The 10,415-nt window shown below is 42.3% G+C and overlaps 1 protein-coding gene across 1 annotated transcript in view; it reads right to left on the minus strand.

The window, feature by feature from the left end:
• The window catches only part of SLC38A11 (solute carrier family 38 member 11), a 224,105-nt gene extending 214,454 nt beyond the window's left edge, over positions 1 to 9,651 (minus strand). Inside the window, exons 1-2 of the mRNA XM_056534818.1 lie at positions 9,386 to 9,651; positions 6,680 to 6,811 (exon numbers count right to left, since the gene is read on the minus strand). The gene's annotated coding sequence lies outside the window, so the exon portion shown is untranslated. The remainder of the gene's footprint in view (positions 1 to 6,679; positions 6,812 to 9,385) is intronic.
• Between the last annotated feature and the right edge of the window lie 764 nt (positions 9,652 to 10,415).

Raw genomic sequence — 10,415 nt, forward strand, 5'->3', positions numbered from 1 at the left:
GTATAAGGGTATGTTCACATGGCGGAATGTCTGTACGGAATGCCGCCTGCAAAGTCCCATTGATTTCATTGCGATTCGGCTGCACAGATTCCAGTGTCCACATGTCTATGTGACTTGTCTATTCTTCCTGCGGATTTCGCTTGAAAATGCATTGCCGTCAGCGCATTTCCGAGCGGTCCTAGTGCCCGCGTGTACATTCAAATGTGAGGAATGACCGCCCGTGTATTGCAGAAATTTCTGTAACCATCCCGCACCTCTGAAAGAAGCTTGTAGGAATTAAATGGGCACTTTCATAAAAAAATGTTTTGCTATTGCACTCCTTTTGGTAAATAAAAAATCTTTCTAAAATACTTTGTTTAAAAAAATGAAGTTTTCTGTTGTTTTATTTGTGTTTAAAAAAGCTGCCACTAGGTGCGTCCCTACTTGTCCAGAGCACATTTTCCCCTATCTTTTGCACAGACTTTGGACTCCTGCTGGCCTGGCAGAAGTTCAAACTCAGGAAATGTTGAGATGGGTGTGTGCAGCCCTATCCAATCATAGCTCATCTCACACTGAACTGCTCTGGGCTGTGTGCAGCAGAGTGCGGGATGAAGTTCTCCCCTGTATGGCTTCAGATAATGTCACGCCTGCTGGGGAACGCCCCTTCCCAGTCTGTGAATCTGACTGAGACTGAGCAGAAAATCCAGAGCAATATCAAGGTAGAAAACTATAAAATAATAAAAATAAAGGCAGGGGGTGGTTTATCGTGATGGGGGCAGTGAACTGGGAGGATTATAACATTTAACAAGATCATGACAGGTACTCTTTAATGTACTTTGCCGCCTAAACTACCCCAAGGCTAAACTCCCATTATCCCCTTTATGAAGCTTTGTCAGCAAGCCTGTCATAAAAACTAGTGCATGTACTATTTTTTTTTCTTCGCTAAATTACCGGATCCTCAGACAGCTGGCGCTGGCATAACATGCCGGTGTCATGAAGAAAACTGTGTCCCTGTAGTGGAATGTGACCCTCCGAACAGGGACACACTTTTGTGCTTTACAGCCAGCTCCCTCTCACTCCCTAATCCTAACCCCTAACCTCTAATCATAACACCTAATCCTAACCCTAACCTCAAATCCTAACACCTATCCCTAATCCTAACCCATAACCCTAATCCGAACACCTAATCCTAACCCTTACCCCTAAACCTAATCCTAAACCCTAACAGCAATCAGCAATACATTTCCGATCGGATTCCACAGAAACAATTGACATGTATTCTTCACCTCGGAGGCTTGAATTGGCAGATGGTTCCGCCATGGAAATTCAGCCGTGTACACAGTGCAGCAGAATCCCATTGAAAACAATAGGACTCTGCTGCTATGTGTAGACCCGGTTCTATGTGCTTAAGTTTATTTATAAAAATGCTCAAAACAATTGCCATTAAAGTGGTACTCTGGTGGAAAACAATTTTTTTAAAATCATCTGGAGACAGAAAGTCATACAGATTTGTAAATTACTTCTATTAAAAAATCTCAATCCTTCCAGTACTTATCAACTGCTGTATACTACAGAGGAAGTTGTGTAGTTACTTCCTGTCTGACCACAGTTCTCTCTGCTGACACCTCTGTTCATGTCAGGAACTGTCCAGAGCAGGAGAGGTTTGATATGGGGATTTGCTCCTGCTCTGGACAGTTCCTGACATGGACATAGGTGTCAGCAGAGAGCACTGTGGACAGACTGAAAAGAACTCCAGAAAGAAATACAGGAGCATACAGCAGCTGATAAGTACTGGAAGGATTAAGATTTTTAAATAGAAGTAAATTACAAATCTGTTTAACTTTCTGGCAGCGATTGATTTAAAAAAAAAAATGATTTCCCACCGGAGTACCCCTTAAATAACAGTCATAAGGCCCGGGCTACATCACACTTTGTACCTATTAAAATTTAAAATGCCCAACTCCAGCTCGGCCGCCCCTGTTAATTCTTCATGACCTTCAACAGAAGACTTTTGTGCTCTGGCATCGCTTAAAACCCCTAATCTTTCCAGGAAATGAAGTCCTCCGCTGGGGAATCGGGAGGTGTAGGCGAGGATCAATTATCATATCAGCATTGTGTACATCTCATCACGTATTCAGCGTAGTGTCCTGTATGTTTACACAGAGATCACCTGGCGAAGGAGGAAGCCACGCAAATGTATGCAAAGTGCATGGGCCCCTGTGTGTCAGGACTCCGCTCTTATTTTTCACAGTGAATGCTGAAGTTATACGAAAGAACATTTGGTTGGGAAATCTTGTTTTTCGCTGATATAATCGTTTTCTCAATGACCTTATTTTGCATACACCATATCACCTATTGTTACTGCTCTGTACTGACAAGTAAGCATAGCAGGGATTTTGCTTAACCTCTTTCTCAGTGTTTTCCAAACAATGTGTCTCCAGCCATTTTAAAAACTACAACTCCCAGCATGCCCGGACAGCCAACGGCTGTCCGGGCATGCTGGGAGTTGTAGTTTTGCAACAGCTTGAGACACAATGTTTAGAAAACACTGCTTTATCCGCACCTTGACCAATAGGGTGACAACACACAATCCGGTTGTGGTTGCGTTGCGGATCCGTTGTCGTGCCACTGTGTGGTGGTTACAGTGGACACACTGGTTGCGTTATCATTGTGTCGCAGTTTATTGCTGTTGACCACATGAAGTTATTGCTTCTAAAATGTTGCGGTTAACCTGCATTTTCACTTTTGTTTGTTTTTAAAGGGTACCTCTCATCAAAAAAACTTTTGATATATTATAGATTAATGTATGCAGAATAACTTTACAATTGCATGTTATTAAAAAATATGCTTCTTTCTATTTAATTTTCCACTTTGAAGAAATGACCACTAGGGGTCTCCCTACCAGTCCTGGCAGCAAGCATTTCAGACTCATGCTGGAGTCCTAAACACTACGAGCTGCCAGTCTGCTTTGTTCACAAAGGAGAACACTCAGAGCTGCCAGCCTGCTTTGTTCACAGCCTGTTTGGCTGTGAACAAAGCAGGCTGGCAGCTCTGAGTGTTTAGGACTCCAGCATGAGGCAGAAATGCTTGCTGACAGGACTGATCGGGAAAAATACAATAGAAAGAAGCATATTTTTCATTAACATGCTATTGGAAAGTTATTCAACATTCATTAATCTAAAATATATCAAAAGTTTATTTGATGAGAGGTACCCTTTAAATCTTAGCCATGTGTTGCTATTTAGCAATTAATACTTATTTAGATTAATTTATATAGAACTTATATAGCTCATTTGAAGAAGGGATGTCCCGCGCAGTAGATGTCATAGAAGCAGCAACACTTCATTGGAACATGCCATGGGATACAGCATATTGGAACAGTAACTCCAATGTATTGCGGATAGTCCAAGATCATTACTTAACAAATATATAACAAATACATAAGACATTTTAATAAATAAAAATATATATATTTATATATTATGCACACATTATAAAATATTATTATTATAATTATTATTATCACTAATAATTATAAATGTGTGTGTGTGTGTGTATATATATATATATATATATATATATATATATATATATACACATACATACATACATACATATGTAGATGTGTGTGTGTGACTTTTTTTTTGTTATACCAGGATTAAGTATCTTGGAGGATCCAAAATATGTCGGGGTTACTGTTTCAGTATGCTATATCCCATGTGATGTTCCAGTAAAGTGTTTCTGCTTTTACTACACCTACTGAGCTAAACCTCCCTTCCCTTCTTCTTAGTATTGCAATAAAGTATTTCCAATTCTTACTCTAGGAAATTGTCGTGATGCGTTTACAAACTACAACGCAACCTGATCATGTTGTGTAAATTTTTCCAGTCTGACCACAGTGCTCTCTGCTGACACCTCTGTTCGTGTCAGGAACTTTCCAGAGCAGGAGAGGTTTGTTATGGGGATTTGTTCCTTCTCTGGACAGTCTTGATTTAGGAGCGGAAGCCACGTGACTGCCTCAGTCAATTTGCAGCCTCACGTTCAATACTCCTCAAATCATGGCTGCCATGATGCCAGGAGTACAGAGTATGACTGCCGAGGCCACTGAGCAGTCACGTGACCTCCTAAATCATGACCAGAACGTCAAATGGAGGCAGAACCGGATATCAGCAGGGAATAGAGGGGGAGGTAAGTAACAGTTTTTTGTGCCATTTTTTTTTTGTGGCCTTTAAAATAAATAAAAAATAAAAGGTGGAGAACCCCTTTAAGTGTAGAAACTGCTAATTGTTTTTCAAAAAACAAGACTTCAGAGATTTTTGTTGATGAAAAGTATAGCAGAATAGCAAGAATAAAAAATTTGTTTGGTCTTTAAAAGTTTTTTTTCCGGGCAAAAATAATTGATGGCTTATCCTTAGGATAGGCTATCGATTGCTGAAAAGCGGGATGCTGTTTAGGTAAACTGGATCTGAGCTGCAGTTTCTAGGCGTGACCACTATGCAGTGTATGGTGCCAGCTGTTTCTGGCACCACATTCACTACATACTGTACATCCATATGCTGCAGCCCCACTGAATCAGCGATCAATGGCCTTTGCCGAGGATAGGCCATCGTTCATTTTAGCCTGGAAAACCTTTTAGTCCTTATAGAAATAAAAAGTCTCTGTTATCAGACACACTCTCTGTGTTACCTCATCTGGACATTTGATTTGTGGTGTATCCATAGGGTATACCATGAATGCTGATAGATGCAGATCCCACAGAAAAGAGACCCTTGTGTATCAGACATTTAGGGTATATCCCACTTAATGGCCCTCATTTACAATCGTGTTGTAAGTCTATGTTGCTTTCTTACCCGACTGCTTTTTTCCCCTGGTATTTATTATTATGTCGCATCCTGTTTGTCGCACGTGGGTTTTGTTGGTTTTGGTTTCCAACTCCTCTGAGTTGTCGGGAAAAAATCCACAACAATTCAACAAATTCAGGTTGAAAACCTTTATAATTACGTGGGAAAGCTCAGAAATGCCGGGTTACGACCCTTTTTCGGGTTTGGGAGAATCCACATCGGCTCTGTCGGGAAAAAATGTTGCATCGTGTCACAGACTGGCGTACGATGTCTGCGACATGTCACAGACAAAGATGCGCCCAAAAAAAACGACAAAAGAGGTCGGGTTTAGAATAGTAAATGAGGGCCAATGTGTTCAACTGACAACTATCTCTCTCGCTTTCCCCATACACATGCACGCTTGGCTCATTTTCATGTGCACGCTTGTGTTTTCAGTGGGTTTTTTGAATACATTATGGGGGGGTATTTGTGAAGCAATTTTTGGTGCAGTGATTTTTCTTGCGACTTTTCATTTACCTCTTTTTTTTAGATTGTTGCAGTAGTAGACGTGTTTCTGGTGTCTTTTATGCAGTGGTCAGGAATTTATGAATGGCGACTTTTTAGAAATGTCGCTAATTTCGGCGCAAATCACCTCAAAATGGCGCAAATTACCACCATGAAAAAGTGGCATAAAAAGCACACATTACAAAAATTAGTTGAATTACTCATTAACATAAGAAGATCACATTGTTCTTTGAAATATATATTTTTATTTCCTAAAAAAAGAAAAAAGAACTTTTAAAACTATTTTTTATTTTTTTTTATTTGTAAACATTTTTCAATATGGTTAGGAAAGACATGTTTAAAAGTCTGTATATTTGGTAGTCTGGATATTTGGTACTATTTAGTTTACAAACCATACTTGTTTACATGTTTATCTAAATTGTTACTTTAAAATTTAAATTACTATTAAGTTTTTACGGATGCAAATTAGACACCTTTTGTAATATGTCTGTTTCACATTTTTCTAGTAGTTTATCAAGAAATTGGCTCTTCAGAATCTCCCCACTAGGGGTCCCCATACCTACTGGGACACTTTCCAGTCCTGCAGCAGCCCCAGGCTTGTCCATGAGTCAGGGACAAGAGATGACTCATGGACAAGGCTGCATGAGCAGGTGCACCAATCACATCCCACCACTACAAGGGAGGGAAACGCCTCCTTCTCCTAATAGGATTTATAACTCTGTTACTAATGAAAAGATGTAAAATGAAATGTAAAAGAAAGGACATTCACAATAAGGCTACTAAACTGCCCTGCAGTAACACACAAGGAGTCACCTCTGAAAGAGCTTCCTGGAGCTATCTCCTTAAAGGGGTACTCCGGCCCTAAGACATCTTATCCCCTATATACCCCCACATTCTCTCATTCAGCACCCACCTGTGTGAGCAGCACACAGTGCTGGATCCTCCGAGTCTGACCATGAGGCCGGAGTATCGTGACGTCACGCCCCGCCCCCTCAATACAAGCCTATGGGGGTGGTCCCCAGCGGTGGGACCCCCGTGATCAGACATCTTATCCCCTATCCATCGGATCCATTTTTTTTATTTTTATTTTTATTTTTTTGTAAATTTGGTACAGCGAGTTGAAAACCCACCCATGAAAAAAGGAGGGGAAAAAAAAACACATACCAAAGCCATTATTACTAAATAGCCCCCAATGAGTTTGTGTTCATATATATATATATATATATATATATATATATATTACCATTTAGCTAGAAGAAATCTCCATGTGATGTTATTGTTTGCAAAATACGCTAAATTCATAGGGAACTCTAGACACTGTAGCCCAGATAAAGGTGACCTGCAGGACTTTGTACCTTGCTTATAATACATCAAAGGGACGATGACTTCAGAGGACACATAGATGGGACTCGGTAAACTCCCCTGTGCTATATTTGCGCAGCTGCTGGAGGTGCATGTGCAGGTTTATTTGTCCGCTTGTCAGATCTCTGTACGGTATGGAAAAAACACTCATTTAGATTCATTTTGGGTAAATAATCATTTTCCATAGACTTTAGACAATAAAATGCAGGAAGAAAAACAAGAAGCGAAGCACCTGCAGAGCTTTAAAGCAACATATACAAAACAGTATATGAGAGCAAATACATACTGTATAGAAATAAGAAGGTTCAATAGTACACACATAAATGGTAATTTACAAGCATGTTCCTGTATAAGATGTAGTGCATTTGGGGCACCTAGAGTAATAATCGCCCCTCTTTTAGCCTAGGCCAGTGTTACCCATCCAGTAAACCTCCAGCTGTCCCAAAACTACAACCCCCAGCATGCCCGGACAGCCGTTGGCTGTCCGGGCATGCTGGGAGTTATAGTTTTGCGACAGCTGGAGACACATCGGGGGAGATTTATCAAAACCTGTCCAGAGGAAAAAATGCTGAGTTGCCCATAGCAACCAATCAGATCGCTTCTTTCATTTTTGAAAAAGGCCTTTGAAAAATGAAAGACGCGATCTGATTGGTTGCTATGGGCAACTCAGCAACTTTTCCCCTGGACAGGTTTTGATAAATCTCCACCATTGTTTGGAAAACACTGCTTTATGTGCACCTTGACCAATAGGGCGACAACACAACTTGACCAATAGGGCGACAACACACAATCCGGTTGTGGTTGCGTTGTGGGCGCGTTGTCGTGCCACTCAGTGTGTTGTGGTTAGGGTGGACGCACAGGTTGCATTATCATTGCGCTGACATTTACTGCAGTTGACCACATGCAGTGGTTTACCTGCGTTTTCGCTTTTGTTTTTTTGTTTTTTTCTTAAATCTTAGCCATGTGTTGCTATTTAGCAATTATTACATATTTAGATTCATTTATATAGAACTTATATTGCGCGTTCAAAGAAGGGATGTCCAGCGCAGTAGATGTCATAGAAGCAGCAACACTTTATTGGAACAAAACATGGGATACGGCAAATTGGAACAGTAACCTAACGCGTTTCAGATTGTCCAAGATCATTAATTATGACATAACAAATATAAAAGACACTATACATATATATATATATATATATATATATATATATATATATATATGTGTGTGTGTGGTGTCTCGGTACCGTATTTTATACGTTACCTGTATAGAGGTCCCCATAGTCAGAGTCCAAAGGACATTGGGGTCCCTCTTGCCTAGTTTTCCCCTTGTCACCTCACACTTATTTAATGACTATATAGCCGTTCTTATTAATATACCGTATATACTCGAGTATAAGCAGAGTTTTTCAGCACGATTTTTCGTGCTGAAAACACCCCCCTCGGCTTATACTCGAGTGAACTCCCCCACCCGCAGTGGTCTTCAACCTGCGGACTTCCAGAGGTTTCAAAACTACAACTCCCAGCAAGCCAGGGCAGCCATCGGCTGTCCGGGCTTGCTGGGAGTTGTAGTTTTGAAACCTCCGGAGGTCCGCAGGTTGAAGACCACTGCGGCCTTCAACATCATCCAGCCCCCTCTCACCCCCCTTTAGTTCTGAGTACTCACCTCCGCTCGGCGCTGGTCCGGTCCTGCAGGGCTGTCCGGTGAGGAGGTCGTCCGGTGGGATAGTGGTTCCGGGCTGCTATCTTCACCGGGGAGGCCTCTTCTAAGCGCTTCGGGCCCGGCCTCAGAATAGTCACGTTGCCTTGACAACGACGCAGATGCGTCGTTGTCAAGGCAACGGCTCCATTCCGGGCCGGAAGCGCGGAGAAGAGGCGCCCCCGGTGAAGATAGCAGCCCGGAACCACTATCCCACCGGACCACCTCCTCACCGGACAGCCCTGCAGGACCGGACCAGCGCCGAGCGGAGGTGAGTACTCAGAACTAAAGGGGGTGAGAGGGGGCTGGATGATGTTGAAGGCCGCAGTGGTCTTCAACCTGCGGACCTCCGGAGGTTTCAAAACTACAACTCCCAGCAAGTCCGGACAGCCGATGGCTGCCCGGGCTTGCTGGGAGTTGTAGTTTTGAAACCTCTGGAGGTCCGCAGGTTGAAGACCACTGAGGGCGAATGATGAGAAGAGGATGATGAAGGGGGGGGTGTGGGGATGATGAAGGGGGTGGGGATGATGACAAGGGGATGATGAAGGGGGGGTGTGGGATGATTACAAGGGGATGATGAAGGGGGGATGTGTGGGATGATAAGGGGATGATGAAGGGGGGATGTGTGGGATGATGACAAGGGGATGATGAAGGGGGGATGTGTGGGATGATAAGGGGATGATGAAGGGGGGATGTGTGGGATGATGACAAGGGGATGATGAAGGGGGGGATGTGTGGGATGATAAGGGGATGATGAAGGGGGGATGTGTGGGATGATGACAAGGGGATGATGATGAGGATGTTAATGACGGGTCTGGATGATGACAGGGGGGGATGAGGTATTTCCCACCCTAGGCTTATACTCGAGTCAATAACTTTTCCTGGGATTTTGGGTTGAAATTAGGGGTCTCGGCTTATACTCGGGTCGGCTTATACTCGAGTATATACGGTAACTGTAAATATAGGAATATATATATATATGTATATATTTTGTTATCTACCTGTTCACAGCGTGGCAGGACCTTCGGGTCACGTGATTAGGTGGAAACTCTATGGTTTTGCTTTAGGACCTTTGGAGGTTCCCGTGACGTATGCACCCACAATGCACTGTAACGGTGATTGACAGTCGTTACGGACCAATCCAAAACGGCCAGGCCCTGCCCATATAAGGGACCTGCGCCATCTTGATCCCTCTCTTAGGTTGCTGGCCTAGGCCTATAGCATAGCGGATATACTAAGCAATCCCCCGCTACTCATCGCAAGATCACTGGACCTAATTACTCCCCTAAATCCAGCGGATCTCTGCCATACAATTCTACAAAAGCTGAATTGGGCTTATCTGATCCCAACCGACTGTCAATCGCTGCTCAAGCCATATGTAAAGAGACTCTGTTATCTGGACTGGTATTATTACTACATGTACAGAAATTCCTCAGTAAAAGTTCCTGCAAGTTTTCAGTTAACAGCGGTTGTGGACAATCCTTTATTTCTGCATCACCTATTGCTCTTGGGAAGGGTGGCAATAGGCCTAACAAGAACACAACATTTAACCCTCACCCTGGCGTCGGGTTAACATCGCCCTTAACTATACTGCACAGCAACACCCTAAATACCTTACACTACCCCAAGACAGTGTCCTCTCTTCCGTCACCACATATATATATATTTCTTTTTTTTTTCATTTATTATATATGTGTGTCTTTTTTTAAGAGTTATTTACACAATTATTGAAATATGAACATTCATTTTTATAAAATGATATACACACAAACAATAGTTTACGATAGACCAATTGTGTAATCCATCGAGTTGTTTTTCATATGGATATGGTCAGCGGAAAATAGAGTCAAAAACAAAAAAACTGAATAAAAGGAGCGGACAGCCAACTTTTATTTAACCATGCCACAGGTTATAACAGTGTAATGCTTCAATTGGCTTACCGTATTTATCGGGGTATACCACGCACCGGCCTATAACACGCACCCTCATTTTACCAAGGATATTTGGGTAAAAAAAGTTTTTTACCCAAAT

The sequence above is a fragment of the Hyla sarda genome, chromosome 8 (genome assembly GCF_029499605.1).
Source record: "Hyla sarda isolate aHylSar1 chromosome 8, aHylSar1.hap1, whole genome shotgun sequence".
Taxonomy (NCBI): domain Eukaryota; kingdom Metazoa; phylum Chordata; class Amphibia; order Anura; family Hylidae; genus Hyla; species Hyla sarda.